Genomic DNA, 23,678 nt, shown 5'->3' with positions numbered 1-23,678 from the left:
CATCTTGGTGTTCTTTGAACGTCGCACGTATACAGCGAGCTATAGGCACTTTGCACTGACCTGCTGGTAGGTGCCATCGTGCCAAGGAAAAACACACTGGATGTAGGGGTGAACTTGATCCCCAAGCATAGATGCATACTTGTGTTGATCAGTTTTTTGTGAATGACAAGGTCACCCAGCGAATGCCACGAAAACATTTCCTAGATCATAGAGTCCCTCCTTATTTACTTTCAGATGTGTCTCGCTGTACTCGCCAGTGGTCATCTATCCAGTGGAGAATAAAACGTGATTCATCTGAAAAGGCCAAACACAGTGGTCGACCAGTTGTGTTACTGGCGTACATATTCCAGTGTTTGGTATCGATGAACATCAGCAAGGGTGCATGAACCAGGCACCTGCAGCTACATTCACTAAACGGTCATTGAGGAGACACTGTTGGTATGCCCTTGATTCATCTGGGCGGTCAGTGTGCGACAAATAGGCGTCTACTCGCCAGGACACATCTTCAGAGTCGTCGTCCTCCTCTGTCAACTATGGCCCACCGCGCACCTCAGTTGTCTCGACGCCAGATGTGGATAGTTCCGTTTCGCCAAGCACGGTAAACTTTAGTCACTTTGGCACGAAAATAGTTTGCGAATTTAGCTGTTTCAGAAATACTTCCTTCCTTGGCCCGAAAACCAATGATGAGCCTTTCGGCATTACGACAACGACTGCAATGTTTGCTCACCCCGTCCCCCCCCCTACCCCTCCTCCTGGTCACACTTCTTTATACCGAGCGAGGTGGCGCAGTGGTTAGCACACTGGACTCGCATTCGGGAGGACGACGGTTCAATCCCGTCTCCGGCCATCCTGATTTAGGTTTTCCGTGATTTTCCTAAATCGTTTCAGGCAAATGCTGGGATGGTTCCTTTGAAAGGGCACGGCCGATTTCCTTCCGAATCCTTCCCTAACCTGAGCTTGCGCTCCGTCTCTAATGACCTCGTTGTCGACGGGACGCTAAACACTAAAAACTAACACTAACACTTCTTTATATATCCTCAGCCGTCAGCTGCTAGTGCAACTACTTGCTGGTTATTGCACGTCGACGTCAAATATAGAGAGTGGTCACTGTTGTGTACATAGTTCCGCGTAGTCAGCGCGTACAAAACTTTCCCACTAGAGCGCGCCCTGCTAAGCACAACAGCACAGGCGAAGCGCTCGTCCGTCTCCGCACTGCGGGGTGGCGCTGTCTTAGAGACGGACCAAGTTCTGCTTCCGCCGATCTGCGTATTAATATGTAACGCAGCCAATGAGATTGCTGCTAACGTAGAATCTTTTCTCCTCGCGGATCACACTCGCGCAGTGATACATGAACGCGCGAGGTATTATAACGAGTGTACAGACCTCCGATTACTCAGTCTGCATTAGTCTGCATTTATCTGCACCTGTCTGTACCAGTCGACATTAGTCTGTACCAGTCTATAGTCAAGTTTCAGTCTGCGCCTAATAAGATTATCATATTCCTGTACATAGCCATGAAGAGAAATGTATAGACACTTTGTCAAGTATCAGAGATATGTGAGAATAAGATTAACGTACCAAGACTAAAGGAACTTCAGATTGTCAATTGTAAACAGCATCCAGAATCAAGTTACATAATGTCTATACTTTTTATTATCTTAATAAATGTGTGTGAAAATTAATAAAGTTCTGTTTAAAGTTGGTCACCGTCAATCTTCTACTCTAAGCGTGCAAGTGGCATTTCTATCGTCTGACCTAACGGCAGAAGATAAACACGCCACGATAAGACCACGAGACATATTGCTGGCACTCGCCTGCTTCGTTAGAGTGACAAGTCAAATAATCTGATGGTGTGTGTACCGCCGTTATTTGAGATATCCTTGTCAATTGCTGTTCTGCCACACGTAAGTGAGGTATTTGTTTTAATATTCACTGGTGTCCAAAACGTAAGGTCGAAAATAGCTTTGATATGATATTTCACTGCCAAGTAACATAGCTCGATGGAAGTTGGACCATACATAGCAAGAACTGCTACAGTATAGTTTAGAAGGTAACGCAAAGAAATACGTGATGAGACGAACAGAAATTACAGTTTTATTCTAAGACAACTCAGAGCGATTCATGATTGTCCCCTGGACATCGCAAAAGGCGGGACGTGGTTCCCGATAGTGTGCGTGATCACTACGGACTGCAAAGCATATATGCTCTGCAATGTGCTCCCATGTTGGCCGCGAGGTTGGTAAGGACTTCTTGTGGCAGGGCGTTACATTCCTTCACCCTCACTTTTGAAACTGCTGGATGGTTGTCTGTGCGTGTGTCCGATCTGCAATACGTCTTCCCAAGGCATTCCAGGATACTCAGGGAGTACAGTGTCACAATAAACTTGACTGTTGAATGCACCGTGTTCAAACATTTGGTGCTCAGAATGCCCATACAGCACTATGTTTCACCAAAACATAGCACTTTGACCAGCGAAACTATCATATTCGATAATATGACGTACCCTGATATGGCGAGCGGTAGGGACAATGTAATGCACACAAAAACGTTATCGAAAATGATTGTTTCAATGGTTCAGCTGTTACAGTATGAGAATGCATATCGTTTGATGGGCGTAATGTTCCTCAAGTCACTGAATATGGTACACATTATTGTGACACTCTACTCCTTCCTCCTCTGCGTCGTTCCAGGGGTACATTCGGCAATGACTTCATTTTTGTGGAGGACAATGAGCGACAGCACCCAAAAGCGCTAGTGGAGGAGCTGTTGGACGATACGATGTTCGGCGAATGGAGTAGCCTCCCCGTTCATCCGACTACAATCCCGTCCACGGTGGGGAGACGTTTTGCAGCTCACCCAAATGCACCAATGGCTATCCAGCAATTGTCAACTGCGGTGATACAGCAAAGGAACGCCATACCACATGGACTTCTTGCCAACCTTGTAACTATACTCTGTTCGTCTCAAGAATAAACATTTTGTAAACATTACGCCTTGTATTCTTCCGCGTTTGCTTGAATCTCATTGGATTTCGTTTCACGGGACGCGGAAGCCAAGCTGTGGCCAGTAGAGTCAAGTACGATCATAAGGGTACGTTTTATGCTGTGTCACACGAACATAGACTGTGCGATAATGCGAGACAACAGCGTTACCGGCGCATTAAACTTGGACAGCACTGGCCAGGCAGCGGTCCAGCTAAGCTGCCAAGATGCGAGCAGTTGCAGTTCAGTCGTACAAAGAGGCCATCAAAGAAACAATATAGCTTCGAATGTGATTTAATTTTTAAAGAGAATGAAATAATATTCGGAGAAGTTCTAGCACTACCATGCGCTTCTTACAAGGGAACCTCCCCATCGCACCCCCTTCAGATTTAGTTATAAGTTGGCACAGTGGATAGGCCTTGAAAACCTGAACACAGATCAAGCGAGGAAACAGGAAGAAGTTGTGTGGAACTATGAAAAAAATAAGCAAAATATACAAACTGAGTAGTCCATGCGCAAGATAAGCTACAACAAGGACAATGTGAGCTCTAGAGCGCCGTGGTCCCGTGGTTAGCGTGAGCAGCTGCGGGACAAGAGGTCTTTGGTTCAAGTCTTCCCTCGAGTGAAAAGTTTATTTTCGCAAAGTTATGATCTGTCCGTTCGTTCATTGACGTCTCTGTTCACTGTAATAAGTTTAGTGTCTGTGTTTTGCGACCGCACCGCAAAACCGTGTGATTAGTAGACGAAAGGACGTGCCTCTCCAATGGGAACCGAAAACATATTGCCCTCGAAATACATCTCACGTATTTAATGCACTCTCGTCCAAAGTAGCGAACAGTCAAGTGCCAGCCAGGGAGCCTCGTTAGCAGGAATACTCTCTCTTCCGTGCGCTGTAGTCGACTGACGTGTATTTCGATGTTTGTTTAGGTGTAGCGTCCCCATACTACGGCGCAGTTAAGTCGCATCGGACGGACGGATAATAATTGTCTGAAAATAAAAATTTAAACTTTTTCACTCGAGGGAAGACTTGAACCAAGGACCTCTCGTTCCACAGCCGCTCACGCTAACCACGGGACCACGGCGCTCTTGAGCTCATATTGTCCTTGTTGTTGCTTATCTTTCGCATGGACTACTCAGTTTGTATATTTTGCTTATTTTTTTCATAGTTCCACACAACTTCTTCCTGTTTTCTCGATTGATCTGTGTTCAGTTTTTCAAGGCCTATCCACTGTACCAACTTTTAACTAAATCTGAGGGGGGTGCGATGGGGAGGTTCCCTTGTTAGGTGACCAGACGGAAAGCATGAAATGCGCTTGTTCTCACCTGACATAGTATTCTAATTACAAGAAAGAGTGACGAAAATTTCTAACTTAAATATTTGGTAGCTTTTCTGAGTGAGGTGAGTGTAATTCAAAAGCATATTGCAGCGATTTCGCGGTACCGTTTGATACTGAAGCCGCTGAAGGTATTAATTACAGTCAGTCGCCTGGTAATCGCTTAACTCCTTGCTTTATCGAGAAATACATTTCAGTTTTGAAAGTGTCATCTGTACGTAGATAACGAGTCTGTCAACAACAGAATCTACGAACCCAACAAGCCGCCGTCTTTTCTCTTTTTGTTTTAGGACGAGCCGTTCTATATCCCGTCAGCGTTCGTCAGCGACATGTGAAAAAGCTGCATGCATTTGTTCCAGTACGTCTGGCATTTTAACAGTCTTGTTACTTCTCCGGCCAAATCCCGCAACTTGGCTGTAGATCAGTTCCGCTGGGTTCATATTGTAATGGTACAGTAGCAAATGTAAAATTGTAGCATTTGTATGATGTGATGATGTTTGGTTTGTAGGGTACTCAATTTTGCGGTCATCAGCGCCCGTAGAAAGTCCCAGTTTTTACACAGTCCAATGTTTTTTACGCAGTCCAATCTAGCCCCTGTACCGAATGATGATGATGATGATGACAACACAAACACCCAGTCCCCAGACAGAGAAAATCCCCAACGCAGCTGGGAATCGAACCCTGGGACCCCGTGATCCAGAGGCAGCAACGCTAGCCACTAGAGCACGAGCCGGGGACTTTTGTATGATGTGCTCTCGATGCTGTGAAAATGATTGTTTTTCATATTTCTACGATACTTATCTACCTCTGTGGTATAAAGCGATGGACATAGTCCAAGTAAAGAGGATATGGTTTTTCATTTTTGCCTTAAAATTTAAATTGTTTTGTTTCCTTAATTCAAGCAACTTGTATGAACAGTCTTTCATAAAACATCAATAATTAAGAGTTTGTATTTGAAGTGAAATCCCGAATTTTGCGTCCAACATGTAATTAGAAACAAGAAGACGTGCATTATTCATAAAAAATGATGATGAGTTTTATAATTACGAGATGAAGATATTTCAAACTGAACGAGAAAAAAAAATTATACAGCGGAGATTCAAACCAACGAGCCATTAACAGTAATTGATGTACGTTCCCTTACACTAGCGACTGCGCTACACGTACGATGTAGGTTAACACTCAACTGTATTACTTACGTAGAGTCGCTGGGAAAACTTCGAAGCCGATTATCTCAGTAAATTTATGAAAAACATCAAGAACAGCCTATTTTCCGGCAATTTTGACCATATTCCACACACGTGTTTCACTACGGAACAGGAAGCAGCCTCAGCCATTTTCATAATGCCGTATTAATAGCGCGGCAATCAGACCACAACGTTGCAGAGGCTGTGACTACACGATTTTTGAAATAAAAACTACGTAACTAAAGCGTGATTAAGAAAAACGTTGATGGCTGTTAATACATTTGAATATCTTAAAGTTTCATTTAACGTAACTTAGTAATAACATATTTAATACATAAGTAGGGATTACTTCCAAGAGAATAACAACACAGTGTACGCGTGCTACGGCTTCTGACCAATCATTGCGTTTGTGTTTGTTTACATCAGTTTTATTCTTATGATGAATGGATTATAGTGTGGGAGCCAATTGCAGAGTACTTACTCCATCCGTGGTGATAACATATACGCTGTCAAAACCCACGTCCCGCCTTTTGTACTGTCCACTTGACATTCATGAATCACGATGACTTCAGTGTAAAGACCGTCGCTGAATAAAAGTGTCATTTCTGTTCCTCATTACCTTCCGATGTTGTTCCTAGCTGGGCGCATGTGGCAAAGGCTGGAAAGTTTTATTTTAGTTTTGACTTGAGCATAGCTTCTCTAATTTCTGAATATTGCTTTTTCGCAATGTAATTTTACGGTTTATCAAAATGGTCATTCTGATTAAGACACTCTTAGTAGGTCAATGCACTTAACAGTTATTTGCAACCGGTTGGCTGTAGAATTCTATGTTGAAGTTTCTACATGATACTGTAGCAGTTCTCTCCCTGTACAGTTCAAGTATTATCGAACTATACTACTAGTCAGTGACAAATGATATGAAATACTTTCGTCTTTAATTTTTGCACACCAGTGTAATAGAAGCGTACTGCAATTTCTTTAAAGAAATAGGAATGTGAAAGTAAGAAACGTGAAAGTAAGAGCAGACATACAAATGCAGAGTAAGGGAGGTCTAAGCCCCCCCGGTTAGCCGTGTGGTCTAACGTACGGATTTCCGGATTGGGAAGGAGCGCCTGATCCCCGGCACGAATCCGCCCGGCGGACTTGTGTTGAGGTCCAGTGAGCCGGCCAGTCTGTGGATGGTTTTTAGGCGGTTTTCCATCGGTCTCGGCGAATGCAGGCTGGTTCCCATTATTCCGCCTCAGCTACACTATGTCGGCGATTGCTGCGCAAACAAGTTCTCCACTTACGCGTACACCACCATTACTCTACCACGCAATACATTGGGCTTACACTCGTCTGGTGTGAGACGTTCCCTGGGGGTAGGGGTGAAGTGAACTGCGGTAGTCGTCGTGGGGTTGTGGACCACTGCGGCTGCGGCAGGGACGGAGCCTCTCCGTCGTTTCTAGGCCCCCGGTTAACATGCAGTACAATACAAGGGAGATCTACCGGACCATTGACCATTGAAAGGATCTGACACGAGTGTTCAGCACTGACATTAACAAGCGTTGTATGACATTAATCGTCTTTTCAAGAATGTCAAATGGTGCTAACAAAAGGTTCCAATAAAAAAAATGCTAGCTTCAATATCGCGGTTAACGTAAGTGTTAAGAGTAATAACTCTGCGACAAAAGTACGTTGCCCTCTGTTGGGCACTATCATTATCTGTAAACGTCGTTCTTGAAATAAAAGGGATGTTAGGTCTTACGCGATTTAGTAAATATATACCCGTACATTAAACGAAGGCCATCGCTACAAGGAAGGAAACTATAGAAGGCCCAACACAAGCTATAAAAAGTAGATATTCTTGTTTTTTTACACGCACCAATCTGTTGACTGGTTTTTATCCCTATCGTGTGCTAATCGTTTCATCTCTACGCAACTACTGCTCTCAACATCCTGTATAAACTATGTTGTATATTGCGTCTTGGTCTGCCCCTATTTTTTTGTTACTATTTTCTGCTCCTTCGACGTAAGTTTATTTCTGGATGCTGTAGCAGGTTTTCCGTTAGCTTGTCATTCCTCCTGATAAGGTTCTCCGTCAGTAGACTTCTTCCTCACCTATTCTTCATTTCCTACTTAATCTGCTAGTTTAATTTTTAACATTCATCGACTGCACCCCTTTCAAATGGTGCCGGTTTCTTCTTCTCTACATTTCTGATGGTCCACGAGTCATCCCCATACAATTAAGAGCCGTATACGTAATCGAGCTGCAGGTTTTTCTACTTGTTTTCCTACAGTGTTCAATCAGATAAAATCTCAATGGCCTGGAAATTACTTAAATGAAAAACAAGAAAATATTCCTGAGCGTGTTTGCTCGCAATTTGCAGACCGCGCGTCCACATTTCAACCATCCGTCGGTGAAAAATAAATTCCTACTCAGAACTTTGATGGAATGATGAAGAAATGAAGAAAACTGAAAAGTTCACAGTTTATAATAAATGTATATGTTTACAGTATATTCAGAACCGTGTTATATCACACACATGACTTGCTCATAGATCACATAACTATTAATAATGTCTTCAGTACTCGGCATATTCCACAACCTCAATCTCCTCAAAACGCTATGAGTTATAATTTTCTTTTCCGCGACACACTGTACGAATAATTCAAAGGACTGTTTAGATTTTGAAAAAGTGGAAGGTTTTAATATTGCGCTCGCGAGATGGGTTTACAATACGGCCGGCAACATGCTGTAATGAAACGGACGAGGCCTATAGCTACTTGCAGTTCACATTACAGCTCAGTTACCAATAACATGCGACCTTAAAGTTTCTCGCGATCCCTCAAAATGTGTCCGTACACAGACGCCCAAGCCTCGCACTCACAGCTGTTGCTAACAGCATAACGCAATCCATCGTAAAACTCGCCACTGACCTGATGTCCGATGGAGACACACACAATTAACAGGTGAGCGACTCAGTCCTTACGGCAGCTCCGGGATTGCTTATAGAGCCTCCGTACGGCTCAGTGCAGACTGCTTCTAAACCGCTTCTAAACTACCAGCAAATCTGCTTCTGTGTTCTAAAAGCACCCTCTTGTCACACTAATTCACTGACGGCTTTCTGAATTGGGATTGCGTTCTTTAATTTGTCCTTCCGTAGATCCAGGTGTAAGGAACATTCAATTTCAATTTCATTCCTGCACCTTTGCAAATATAATTGCTATTACAGTGTCGAGTCACATTAGTGTGACCACCTGCCAAGAGCCTAAATAATCATCTTTTGCGGTGCGTACGGCAGCGAGACGTGCGACGGTGCGACGGACATGTCCGAAAGAACAGATACCATCTTCATAGAGTTAGGGCTAACCGGCCATTGACTTTCTTCTGTGTTGGATACACACGCATTGCCCGAACTCTTACGGGACTCGGTAAGATTTTCTGCCGCGAGTAATGAGTGTAATAGGCAGGGGCACTACGAATGTAGTGTGCAGACATTACGTTGGGAATGTGGGTCTCACGGGTAGCATGCAAGGGGTAAATCCCTGCAGTCGCAATATCCTCTGTGCCCGCGGTGGCTCAGATGGATGGAGCGTCTGCCATGTAAGCAGGAGATCCCTGGTTCGAGTCCCGGTCAGGGCACACATTTTCAATTGTCCCCCTTGATGTGTATCAACGCCTGTCGACAACTTAGGGTCTTGATTTAATTATCATTTCAGTGCGACCTATGTATTACCTCAGATTCTCGATTGTCTTTAAATCCGCGGAGTTTTCTGGCTAGGGGTGTACAGTAAATTCATCCTGGCGTCCTCTGAACAAGCACGTGTACTGCGAGCTGTGTGACTCATTGCATTGTCCTGCTGGTAGATGCCATCGTGCTGAGAAAAAAAGAAATGCTTGTAAGAGCAGATGTGGTTCCCAAGGATAAATGCATACTTGTGTTGAGTCGCTGTGCGCCCCTTAATGACGAGATCACCTAGGAAGTACAACAAAAATATGCCCCACACTAAAACACTACCTCATCCAGGCTGGATCCTTCCAGCGATTGTTGCGAGGTATTTGCTTTCCGGTATTGATGTGCAAATTCCAGCCTTTGTCGCCGATGAAAAGCAGTCAGCATGGATGGATGAACCAGGCACTTGTTGCAAAGGCCCATACGCAGCACTGTTTCCTGAGAGGTCATTGAGGAGATACTGTTGGTAGCCACTTGCTTCATCTTTGGCGGTCAGTTGATCCACAGTTGCAGGTCCATTCGCACGTACACATCTCCGCAACCGCCGTTCATCGCTGTCATCTATGTCTCATGGTGTACCACAGTGGCCTCGGCGTCGGTTTTAGATATCGCTATTTTACCATGCACTGTATGCTTTAAGCACGGTGGCAGCTTACAAACTTAGCTGTATCAAAAATGTTTCCACTCTTGGCCCGAAAGCCAATAATAATGCCCTTTTGGACTTAAGATAAAACGCTCCATTTCCGCATTACCCCAACAACTGCACTATTACCTGCGTCCTCACCGAAGCGATTCACGTAACCTCCACTGCGCCGCCTGCGAGTGGTAATTGCAGGTTGACGTCGAACATACGCGGTAGTCACATTAAGGTGACTTGAGCGCGTATTTTCTAAATAGAACTTTAAGTTGCCTTTACACTCTTAAACGACGACTCCGTCGTCGCTGTACGCTTTAAGATTGCATAAATGTTGGTATATCAGAAACAGTGTCTAGACAGAATGTGCAGGTGTTACCTCTGTATAGATTATACGCAAAGTTTGCCAATTGTTATGCTTTTCTGATTTTCAATCCAAAATTTATTTTTCCTTTAAAGACTCGAAAATTATTCAAGGTAACTTTACAGAACATTTCTACTCGATACGTATTTTTACACATTAATAGCTTATTTTCTTCCTTTTACTCAGATTTAAGTTTTATGTTATGGTTTGATAAAGCTTATTGGAACTTTCAATATGCGTATGGTATACTGGCAGATACTGTACGCAAATAATTGTACGTAGGTTTAATTTAACTTGTTTTACGGCCATTGACTGACAATGTTGTAACGGTGGAAACAATGGGTGGAGCTTCCTCTATTTCAGCGATGTAAACTGCATGTCTTGCAGCAGCGGTTACATGTTTCCTCGAGTGGCGCCTTTTCATCACCAGCTTCAGTAGTCTTTATTTTACATATTTGTTGATGTACTACGTTTCTTTTTGTGCTTGTAGTTTGCATTCCTCTAACTACGTTCATGTTACTCTCTTCACAGAGTAAGCAGTCTGATGACGAACAGAACACTGGTCCAAATTGGTCAACAGTAAATAAATGAACAGTTTTATGCGTTTGGGGCTGTTTTATTATTAAAAAAATTGATATTTCTACATCAGCTAGTTACATATTCTATCGAAATTTCAACTCTGTACCTTTCAACCCTGCCAGATGTACAATTTCGCAAAACATGGGTATTTGGGGAAAATATTTATCTCGTGATGTTCAGAGCCTGTGTTCTTTATTTCTTCATAGTTCTGCATTATTCCACTAACAAATTACATAACCATAATATCAAAATTTTAAGTTATGCAGTTGCGCAATCCTTTGACAGCCACACGAACAAAGAATCGTGCGCTGGGCTTGACCTTTGGGCTGGATGGAGAAGAAGAGGAAGTCTCTCTCTCTCTCTCTCTCTCTCTCTCTCTCTCTCTCTGTGTGTGTGTGTGTATATATGTATATGCATAGAGTCATACTTCTGCTCCGTGGAGAGGAACGTGGCGAAAGAGATGCATAATCACTTTCTAAGTTACAAACAGAACTTAAGAAACGTTATACCGGATTTAGTCGTTTGCAGTTGAAGCCAGTATTTAGTCGGTTTTATATTTTTGATCCTACATCCTATGAATATAAGCTATTTCAGAGCACCGAGAGATTGATAATCGCTCAAAAACGCGTCGTTTTTTTGTACGACGCACTAAAATAAGGTGACGGGAACGTCTTGTTAAAGACTTTTCAGATTATATCTTTTGAATGATGAAAGCATGCATTTTCAGCGAAACGACGTATTGAATATTTCTCAAAACTGCGTCTGTCTTGGCACAATTTATTGTAATTAAATGTCAGTTATTGACATATAGACCTTTAAAGCCTTCAGGGCATAGTAAGACATAAAAGTATGTAGAACAACATCAGTTCGAAGTAGTGTAGCAGATAGAAGCACAAATATATTTTTATTCACCTTCATGTTTCTAAAAGCTTCTAGGACTGTCTTATTAATTTCATAAAAATATCATCTGCAACATTAGATTTTATTTGTGTATAAGGGTATCATCTCGCAGGAGTTTGATTTAACTTGCCAGTTTGCGGTAAACATAAATCTTTTATAAATATTGTTAATGGATGTTTGCAGAATCACATAAATAATGTAACCTCCCCACCGAAAATTAAGTAAGACAAACAAAGTTCATAAAAATGGAGCCACGAAGCAATATCGTCCCCACAGAAATATTTAAATAAAAAATAATAAATGGGAGCCAAGTGTAACCTCCCCACAATGAATTCTACTGACAATGACAATTAAATGTAAGAATCGCAATCTGACCCAAGTATAAGCTCCCCACAAAATAATGAAAGACAAATTAATGATAATTAAATCTCAATGACAATGAAAACGCAAACAGACCGAAATGTCGATCTTAGGCCCTGTTCTTACCTCAGTAAAATTGCATCTGCTCTTATTTTTCGCCATAGCTTGGAGGAAATGCATCGTAAAAATTCTTTGAAGTTAAGTAAATTTTTTCTTTACGGAATTGCATGGGAAATATTCTTTCTATTAAATGATTCATTTGTTAAAAATGCTTTGAAAAATAAATTATTATTGGGGCACTTGTTGAAAATTAATTACAATAAATATACATTACATTATCTGATGTGCGCAATGCAGCTTCATTACCTTATTTAACAATATACCTCATTCAGCATCTTGCCCAGAGACCCATGTCGACGCCCGCGGACTCCTCACACACACCAACGACCGGCTACAACTCGCAACTGACTGCCATTCGTAACTGCGTCCCACTCGCGACTTTACCCGCAACTGTACTAGACTACTACTGCCGACAGAGAGCCGCTCGCAACTCTCGCGCGGTCAAGCGTAGACTAGCCACGATAAATAACTCTCTGGCCAAAGATTCTCTCATGGCTCGCGATCGCTGGTAATGAATACCCTGCATACATACGTGTTTCAATAAATGCATGCATAAACGGATGCACACAAAAACAAACACAAACACACACACACACACACACACACACACACACACACACACACACACACATACACGCAGGAGCAGCACAGAGCATATAACAATGTTAATGAAAAAAATGTCTTTTTTTTGTCGACAAGATTGCATTAGGACATGTTGTACTTTCCTGCTACAAGTATTATATTTCATATGTTCTGAAAATTCCGTACTGGGTAGCAGTGGTGATCAGATAAGGATCACCTTAGGGTTATATTACAAAGTGGCAATGATGTAATTTTAATCTAATGTGGAAGAGTAATGAGAATTTTTTTCTGTAGCACTATCTGTAGTGAAAGTTTCAAAATCTGACCTCCTCACTAACTGGACATAGAACTTGCCTTTTTGTCCCTAATCATATTCACGAATATTCCAGTGTTTATTTACGTATTCTGCAGAGAGAACAATATGTCTTGCATATGGACGAGGGAGGAAATTTGAAATTAATGGTGCGAACGTAGTAATGTTACGTGCCTGCATTTTCGTAAACAAACTGTGTAAGTCACAATGAGAAGCACGTTCTGTGTGACGTACCAGCTAGTTTCTGAGCGTGCATCGACCACGAATAAAACCACGTTTGGCGTGCTTCACGACGAGAAACATGTCCTGTGTGAGGACGGCTTAGCTCGCCACTCGTGCTAGCCCGCTAAGACTCCTGCTTCGTCACAAATAACTTTTTTTCAGTTACGTAGAAGTACAACTATTTCATTGGAAAAAGAAAACTTCCCCTCTCATGTGCCAGTCCAGTTCCAGTATCTTCCTTGCTTTAGCCATCCTAATTTGTCTTGTTTCCTGGATAGTAAAGATCTGCTGCTATTGTGTCGTTGAGAGGCTACAATCGCTCATATGTAGCGAAAGAACAACAATAAAATACTCCTAAAATAAATGTATGGCTATTGTACGATTAAAGAGCGGCTGATCTTACATAGCCTTGTACACTCTATAATATTAGAGAAAAAGCTTAAAACAAATACCTACGAAAGGCCCTATTACTGAACTGACTCCACAAGTCGGTGGGAATTCCCTACGGAAATATTGAGCCATGCTGTCTCTACTGCCGTCTATAACTGCGAAAGTGTTGGTGGTGCAGGATTTTGTGCACGAACTGTCCCATAATTGTTCGATGGGATCTGGGTGGCAAGTCATTCGCTCGAATTGTCCGGAATTTTTTCAAAGGAATAGCGAACAAGTGTGGCCCGGTGACATGGCTCATTGTCATCCACAAAAATTCCATCATTATTTTGGAACATGAAGTCCTTGAATGGCTGCAAATGATCGGTTCAGTTGGACCAGTCCATTCCGTGTAAACACAGCCCACACCATTATGAAGCCACCACTAGCTCGCACAGAAACGTGTTGAGAACTTGAGTCCATTGCTTCGTGGGGTCTGCGCCACATTCGAACCTTACCATCAGTTACTACCAACTGAAAGCCATAGATTTCCCGTTATCTAGGGTCTAACAGACATGGTCAGTGCCCAAGAGAGGCGCTGCAGGTGATGTAGTGCTGTCAGCAAAGGTACTAACGTCGGTCATCTACTGGCATAACCCACTAACGCTAAATTTCGTCGCGCTGTCCTAACGGATATCTTCGTCGTACGTCCCACACTGATTTCTACGGTTATTGCACGCAGTGTTGCTGGTCTTTTAGCACTGACGACTCTACGCGACAGTCATTACTCTCGGTCGATAAGTGAAGGCACACTGTTGACACTGTGGATCATTTCTAACAAATATAGAAATATTGTCTAATTTTTAGATAGCTAATGAACGTGTCATGGTTTTTCAATCCTTTGCTATGCCCATTTCATGCGTATGATAAGTTGTTGTACAGCTCGAAGTCTCACTTCAGTTGGGCTCATCCTACTTGGCCAACAAGCGACTTCCTTATCAAACCTGTACTCGCCACCAACATTCATTTGGTATCAGTGTCTCCTCGTCTCTTTGTTTTTCCTTACATTATATGAAATGCAAGACAATCAGAAGTTGTGTGTGAATGCCAGTGCGTACTTGGTGGCCTTTCTGCTTTCCTCCCTTAATTATTTCACGAAACAGTTGTTACGGCTTCAGTTATATTGTCTATTGGGATTTAAAACCTTACATTCATATGGTGTCTCTTCTGGATATCTATCAGATAATCTCTATCTACATTGAGCAATTGGCCAATGCTTCTACCGTCAGCGATAACAGGAAAAACAGCAGTTCTTTGTCCACATTGGAGAGCTGCTCCGAGGTGAATTCCCTACCACAGGATGACAAGTGTATGAGCACAACGTGGCTGGGAAGAAACTAGAAGCAGGAAAGTGAAAAATCGATCGGTGATTTCAGCGACAGGTGAACAAGCGCCCGACATGTAGTGATATCCTGTCATCTTGTTTTTAAAAGAGCATGAAAAAACGTGCGTCAACGATAAAAGGTGGACGATAAGATAAGTCAGGAGCGGCTGCAATCGACGGCAACCTCTAATCTCTTCAGTCACAGGCAGTTTTGCATAGCTTTGTGAAAGACAGAGGTGTACATTTACTGCACAAGGAGAGACAGGTGTGTTTCAAGACAGTAGTGAATTAGCGGCAGCGAGTCAGAAGTGGTTAAGAGTCTAGCAGGTGTTATCGGAAATAAACTGTTTTCTGCAAGGACCGATACCATCGGCGAAGAGAAGGTAAGTTAACAAAGTTACTTGTATTTTATGTGGAAAGTATACACACGGAAGTAGAGTGGTAGGAAATATAGAGCCCATCTCAGATTTTGAATTTAAGGGGAGATAAGGGTAACATCGATTTTGTAAACGATATTCAAGATTTTTCAATAAAATAACAATTAAAAAACTGACTTTGGACGTTTATTGTACACGTTTAAGATTGTATTATGTATTTTTAAGTAAAAAACTTGCACTCATATGACGCTACATGACATTGAGGAAAGGCTTTCGCGGAGTGCGAGGCGCCGCAATTTTCAACCTAGAACAAAAATTCAAATGCTGCTTTGAAACTGATGATATTGTCTAATGTACTAAGCTTGCATATTTAAAAAAAAATGCTTCTTAACAAAGTGGCGGTACTCTGAAATAAATGTAACCTTTTTCGACAAAAAGTCGGTATAAAAACGTACACAAAAATCGAAATTAAAATATATCCCAAAAATCCTACTTACTAAAGTGTGAAAAAGTTGACTCACAAGTTACAAAAAGATATAACGTAATTCTGTGCATATTTCATGAGTTATAGCTCCCGACAACTTGAAAAATCACACGTTTAAAGTTTCAGCTTGCGCTTTTGTAATACTGAAATTGAACAAACGCTTAATCGGCACTGCCAGTACCTACATTTGGCCTTTTGTTCGTCCACGTTGAATCTCACTGGACTAAATTATATCGATTAACTGATTTCCAGTTACCAATGAAAGCTTTCTTTGCACGATTGTGCTTATTTTTCGAACCTTTTCTATCCGTATAAATACGTTTGTTGTTTTCAAGCCCTCACGTTTTACTTCGTATAAAAAACAAGCGAAATGACAGATTGAGGAGACGCGAGACAAGCACGTGCTCTGACTGCTTACCGTAAATGAAAAATATTACAAAGAAAGCTTCCTGAGAATAGTATTTTAGTTGCTACTAATACTCTCTGTGATGCTATCCGAAACTAACAGGATCCCTATGCCTTCAGCAGCAACTATTACAGGATTACGTCAGTTGCATTCGAGCATTCGAATGTGCCAGATAAAGGTGCGGTTTTAACGTATTGTAACAATTATGGCACACTTTATATGAATGAGTGTTAAAAATAGGCTCTATGAGGAATATTTTAAGTCAATAAAAACATATGGCTCAAAATAAATTCCTACCCTAGTCTACCCCTTAAATTCTCATTCGTCTCGAACTTACAGAATCTCAAAAAGACGATTTTCTGTAAACTAACACGGAGTTCATGGCAAAGAGAACTTTCCAACGGACTGTTTATTAGAGGTTTTTGCTGCTCCATTCGCGAATGATGTGCGCGCTGAAACTACTCTTAATTTGTCTTCGCCATCCTTACTGGAGGGATTAGCATGAGTTTTCAATATATTCCTAGCATGTTCAATAAAACCTAGTTCGTAGTAAAACTTGAAAGAGTCTTTCGAGGGATAGTTTCCGGAAGTTTCTAAGAAATTTCACTGATTAATTTGCGTCCATCTTCAAACGCCTGGCGACTTCACTTTTACTAACATTTCCGTAGCGCTCACCTACGGGTCACAAACCAGTGACCAATCATTTAGACCTTTGTATTAGAATTCATTCAATAAACTTATTCTATTTGGTATGGCTCTGTCACATTCGAGCAATGTTCTAGGATGGGCCCCACGGCTGTTTTAGAAGTAATCTCATTTGTCGTTTCTTAGATATTCCTAGTATTCTTACAATGCACATACGTTATGTACGACTGACCCTACGTGATCGTTTCATTTCATAAACATACAGACTGTTCCATCCAGGTATCTCTGTACGAGTTGATCGAGAGCAACTGTGTCTCACTGATATTGTAATAATAGGATAGTACGTTTTACCGTTTTGTGAAGTACTCAGTTTTACATTTCTGAACATTTAAAGCAAGTTTCTAATCTTACAACACTTTGAAATCCTATCATATCTGAGAGAATGTTTGTGCAGCTTTTTTCAGACAGTTCTTCATTAGAGATAACTGAATCGTCTGCAAAATGTCGGAGTTTATTATTAATATTGTCGGCAAGATCATTAATAAACAACATTTACAGCAATGGTCCCAGCACACTTCCGTGTGGTGCGACTGAAGTTACTTCTACATCTGTCGAAAGGCTCTCCATCCAAGATAACGTGCTGCGTCGTCTCTACCAAGAAACGCAATCACAAATTTTGCTTGAGACTTCCGAAAATAATCGTAGATAAGACACTGAGCCAAGTACTTTTCGGAAGTCGATAAATAGGGGAAACTGCGAAGGGATTCCACGAAAAGACAGATTACATCAAGAATCTAACGTTTTAACTTAGAGTTCGCTCAACTATTGATTATACTGTGTTCCTTAAAATGTAAACAGTCAATGGAGGAATGGTAGAGCCGTAGAGAACAATATGACTACAAACGGAATTAACTTAGTTAGATGTGTACGCCGTATTAGGACTAGAAATAGTGCCTATAGTGTTCTATCTTTCTCCACCAATATGCCTCAGGAATAGCCTAGTATTTACACTTGCCACCTGCTTTTTCATGTTACTTCCCAAGTCCACAGGCGATCTTACACGATGCTGCGAGCCAAGACACACCGGATGAATGGAATTATAGGGAAATTTAGTTTCTCCTGTTACTGAGATGGGAAGAACAGTACATCTACATCTACATCTACACTTTTGCCATATTGTGTAAGCCACCTTATGGGGCAGAGCAGATTTCTTATCCTGCTGTCTCTCCTCCTCCTGGTCGTTACGAATGGGGGGCGGGGGGAGGGGGGGGGGGTGGAGGGGGGGTGTGGGTGGTCGGTAATAACAAGCGGTAAGTCTCGTCGAGTGTCCGTCCCAAGAGACATCAGGTGCATTTACTGTGGTTCTTCGACAGATATTTGCAATTTCGTTTTTGCAATGTGTAGCTGCTGCAAACATAAACATATAGCGCTCATCACGTCTTCCACACGACGCCCAGTGTCAAAGGAAAGCGTCAGTTTGCTTCCCGTTACTTACTTTACGCGATATGGCTCAGAGGACCGCGCGTAGCTAAAAGGCTCCTCTTCCACTAGATTCTATTCTGTGCCTTCTGTCGCCATTGTGCCGATTTGCAGTAAACCGTCATAGGTTCCATCTCAGCGTCTTTTCTTCCACTAGGAATAGTGGTGTTCCGCGGAGGATAAAATCCATGGATTTCAATGCCATCGGTAAATATCCATCCGAGTGACATGTCCTGCCCATACAAAGTGCTTGCTAATCAGACCTTCATTGCTTGGTCTATTGTGGATTTCATCCAGCCCACAATTATGCTTGCTTCTCATCTGGCCTTCATTGCTTCATCTATTGTAGGTTTCATTCAGCTAACAATTACGCCGGATCCTACCTTGTATCGAACCATAGATCTTTCTTAAGACTTTTCGCTTTTTTCCGGACAGTCCAAGTTTCGCAAGCATACAGCCCAACGGGTTGCATCAATGTTTTGGGCAGGTGCAGTTTGCGATTTCTTGAGGGACTGAGCGATTTAAAAAGCTGACTCAGACTGAAGTATGATCGGTTTACGGCTTGGATACTCGCTTTGATTTCTACCACACATGATACATCCTCTGTAAAGATTACCCCCTCTCCCAACCCAGATATTTAAAATTATCATCCCTTTCCGATTACCACAGACTGGAGTGGGTCTATTCAATAATCATCAGTCCTGCTCGTCACCAGGTCTTCGATTCGTTCACATGGAGGTCGATTCTGCTCCCTGCCATCTACAAACTGTAGTTCTTCCGCGTCAGTTCTTCCTTGGATCTGGACAACAGGGCTGCACCGTCGGAAAACGCGAGATTTGTGATTTTCACACCACATACATCGGTGCCCTCAAAGTTCTTATGGAAAGCTTCTCTCATCTTCTTCTCGAGTGCCAGGTTCAACACTATAGGTTACATGTTATATCCTTGTCTCAAATCTGTGTTTCTGTAGAAGCTCTCCGTGACTTAGTTCCCAAGGTTCACTTTGCTTTTTGAATCACTGAGAAAACCGAGAACTTTGCTGACGAATTTCTTGGGTATTCTGAACTTAGGCAATTCGTAAGGCCCTCCCTGTGGACACAGTGACTGTCTTCTCAAAATGTATGAAGAGCACATGCAGGTCTTCGCAGCACATAGAAATTGTCGACAATCGAACGAACCTTTCTGAAACCTCCCTGATATTCACCATCACTTCTTCTGCAAGCGACTGGATTCGATCCAGTACACAGATGGGGCTGTTCGTTACTCATGCGTAAGTAACGAGCAGCCTAAGGGCTCGCCATCACAATTTTATATCTTAAATATCTTTGTGACTAATGCCCTTTTGGCATATTTATTATTTTATAAATGACATATAAGTACTGCCAGTCTTTCACGATGATTCTGTACTTCTACTCTGTATCATACGATTTTAGTCATAATTCTGTGACCATGTTATAGACCATTCTTTGATTTAAATTCTGAGGAATACGCTCCTAGCAGTGTTGAAAGCCGGTTAATTCGTTAAAAATAGTGACCGAGGGCTGTTTTCTTTCAATTGTAGCTATTCACGGTCTCTGAACGTGCAGCCATGTACAAAAAAATTTTTCTTATAGCAGAAATTCATGAGGGCGATTCCTCTGTAGGTGGTAGAGTGTATTTTGTCACCTTTCTTGTTAATAAGACAGATGACAACTCTCTTCCAGTCTCCTGGAACCTCCTCCAAAATCCAGATCCTCTTGACTAGTTGGTGAATTTTCTTATGTAGTCTTTCTTCTTCTTCTACCTTATTATCCAATTCTTTATATACCCTTACAAACAAAATTGTTTTTAAAGCGGTATTTCAAGTGTCCAGTCGATACAGCGCTCCCAAATTTAGTATTGTCCTATAATTTTTTACCGATACGTATTAACAGGGACAACGGAACGCGAAAAATGTTCAACACTCCAGCAGCGATTGATAGCGCTACCGCATGGCAGTAGTAGTCAGCGCGTGCCAAGGCGGTGTTGTCGCTACTGGAAAACTGGTTACGCTTCGTTTTCTGCTGTCGCTGTTAATATATGTCTGTAAAACAAATTTCGCACTGCACTAATTTGCGGCTGCACATCGCAAAACTGAAATTGCAAGTATCTGCCGAAACATCAGAGAAAATGTATCTCACGACTCTTTGGAGGGACACTATGTGTGTTGGAAGAAGCCGTACGTAATATATTAATAAGTCGTTTGGGAACAAACACTGACAAACCAAAACATTACGACAACTGCTCACCGAGACGGTGGGTCCCTCCTGAGGGAGTTGCGGGCTCGTGACGCGGTACTAAAGTATGTAAGCGAAGCAGACATGGACATAGGATAACACTAGCGAAGATATGGGTTGCATATGGGGAAATCCACTGAGATATGCGACTTTGACAAAAGACAGGTTATTGTTACGCAGGGCCTGTGATCGAGTGTCTCAAAAACGGCGAAGCTTGTCGAATGATCATGTGCTACTTTAATGAGCATCTACGGGAAGAGGTAGCCAAATAGTGAAACTGCCACTAGGAGCTAAAAGGTTGGACATCCACGACAGAACGCGCGGTTAGAAGGCTTGTCCGCTCTGTAAAGTAGGATAGGTGGTAATCTGTGGCATGTCTGCCGAAAGAGCACAAGGCAGGTGCACGGACAAGTGTTTTCGGAGAATACCATTCATTGTACATTTTTGAACATGGAGTTCCGCAGCAGACCACCGCTACCTGTTGACACGTTGACTGAACGACAGCGTCAATAACTACTGCAGTGGATACGGGACCATCTGGATTGGACCGTCGATCAATGGAAACATGTCGGCTCACACTAGATCGACGGTCGTCTCCACAAACGCCGTCATCGAGACGATCGGCGGCTCTAAACTTACAGCGAGCTACGGACGCTGGCTGGTGGGAGAAGTATTATGCTGTGGGAGACATTCTCCTGCACTTGCATGGGACCTGTCGTAGATATCGAAGACACGCTGACAGCTGTGAACCACCGGCATCCCTCCGCGCTTGATGTCTTCCCCGACAACGATGACGTCTTTCAGTAGCGTAATTGTGCGTGTCTCGGAGCCAGAACTGTGCTACAATGGTTTAAGGAGCACTGTGGTGAACTTACGTTGCTGTCTCGGCGACCAAATTCGCCTGACGTAAATCCTGTGAAACCCATCTTGGTCGCTATCGGGCGTCATCACTACATACGCAAATCCACGGTCCGATATTTACGTGGATTACGTGACCTGTGTGTAGACATCTAATGCCACGTACCAACAAATAAACTGTCGGATCCCTTATACGCAGAATCAGTGACGTATTTCGTTCCAGCGGCCGACAAAAATGGTATTAAGCAGATGTTGATAATGTTCCCACTCATCAATGTACACTGTCCAATTCCTACAGTAAACTCTTGCGCAATGTAGTACGCCTCACCATTGGACCCTGCTGCTGAAAGAAAGATGGATGATTAGAATATAATGTCCCGTCCATTACAAGGTAATTAGAGACGGGGTGAAAGCCCAGATTAGGGAAGAATCAGAATGTCCGGCATTTGCCTTAGGCATTTTGGGGAAATCACGGAAGCCTAAATCTGTCTGGTCGGACGAGGGTCTGAACCGTCGTCCTTCCGAATGCAAGTTCAGTATGCTGACCACTGCGTCACCTCGCTCTGTCTCTGCCACTGGGGTTCGCTGAACGCCTCCGTGACCCTTTTGTGCTTACTAAACGCAACTATCACGAAACGTGATGCTCTTCTTTGGATCTTTTGAATCGTCCATTACTCCTAAGTTATAAAGGTCCCTAACTGAAAGTCACTAAAGTACCGGTCGAATGAGTCACTTGTAAGCTACCGCATTCTTGGATGGCTTACACGTCATCAGGACTTTACTTTGACTTTCCTACGATCAGTTTTAAGTGGTCTTTTAGCATTAAATCGTCCCGTACGAATACTTCAATATTTAATTGATGTAATTTTTTACAGTGATTGTTCGGAAATCTTGTAACCAAACAGTAACGGTCATTTCCGCCGTTTGTGCAGCATGTGTCGCTTTTATTAATGTTGAGAGTCAACCGCCAGTCCCTGCACTAAGCATCGATCCGCTGAAGGTATTTCGTAATTTCGTTACATGCTTCCGATCCACTGAATGTGTTTCGTAATTTCGTTACATTCTTCTAGCGCTGCAATTTTCCAATAGACAACATCATTGTCTGCAAACAGCCTCACGAAGCATTCTTCATTTCTTCTGCGAGGCGTGATGGGATTGCACAATTGCTAGCAGAGTGTTTGCGAATAGCGTGTATCCGTTTCAGCGTTCTCTGTCTTGGCTTCTGGCGCGTAGTGAAACCCAAAGATGCTTCATGTACAACAATTCACGTAGGATTTAGATTAGCAATATTAAATGAATTAGCCTCGACTTTGATCGATGACCACTGCTGGCATTCACTTGATGCGATTTAAGGAAACCTGAGGAGGTCCTAATACGAACGGCACGAAACGAATTTGATCTCCACTTCTCCACATTCATAATGTTTCGCCTTAACCGTTTTGTTAGTAACCATCACTCTCAACGCAAACGACTGGCTTAAGGAAGGGCATCACACCACTTGACTTTACAGCTGCTTGTAACGCTCAAGTTATGGGCTGTCAAGTAATATGACCCACATAACTTAGATTAATATACGTCAGGAAATGGTGCTTGATCTATTGCGCAATTAATCCGCACTGCGCTACTGAATAAATCTACAGAAGTCTACGAAATGTGAGCGCGAATTATCACGACGGCAATTTAGTTGGTGTGCCGTTTCCCGCAGCGAATATATAAATATTTGTTTCATAAATTCAAATACCGTTTTCCTGCTGCAGAGTAATACCGGATTTATTTATTTATGTTCACCTGGGTCCACTGCGTTGTAGACATCTTTTAGAGATATTGTATGATTATATTTTATAGTTTCATGTACGCTACCAAGTTCGATTACTTTTATTTTACATGGGGCCTATTTCGGCTCAGTTTCCAACATCAGGTAAATAAATGGTACATCAGGTAAATAAATGGTACATCAGATAAATAAATGGTACATAATTTTGGTACATTATCTCTATCTTTAAAGACAGTGACTAAATGGATTTCATTATTATACGGTTTTGCATACAAATAGTGACAACAGCACCGATATTGCATGGGTATCAAAACCATCGGACGTATCTACAAATGTATAACAATGAAATCCATTT

General features: G+C 42.3%; 1 protein-coding gene across 1 annotated transcript in view; it reads left to right on the top strand.

Moving 5' to 3' along the window:
* Positions 1–15,277: 15,277 nt before the first annotated feature.
* LOC124619549 (cadherin-23-like) overlaps positions 15,278–23,678 on the top strand; it is a 490,213-nt gene continuing 481,812 nt past the window's right edge. The window contains exon 1 of the mRNA XM_047146019.1: positions 15,278–15,428. The gene's annotated coding sequence lies outside the window, so the exon portion shown is untranslated. The remainder of the gene's footprint in view (positions 15,429–23,678) is intronic.

The sequence above is a fragment of the Schistocerca americana genome, chromosome 6 (assembly GCF_021461395.2).
Source record: "Schistocerca americana isolate TAMUIC-IGC-003095 chromosome 6, iqSchAmer2.1, whole genome shotgun sequence".
In the NCBI taxonomy this organism is placed as follows: Eukaryota; Metazoa; Arthropoda; class Insecta; order Orthoptera; family Acrididae; genus Schistocerca; species Schistocerca americana.
Note: the sequence above shows the minus strand (reverse complement) of the source record. Positions and strands in the feature narration are given on the sequence as shown.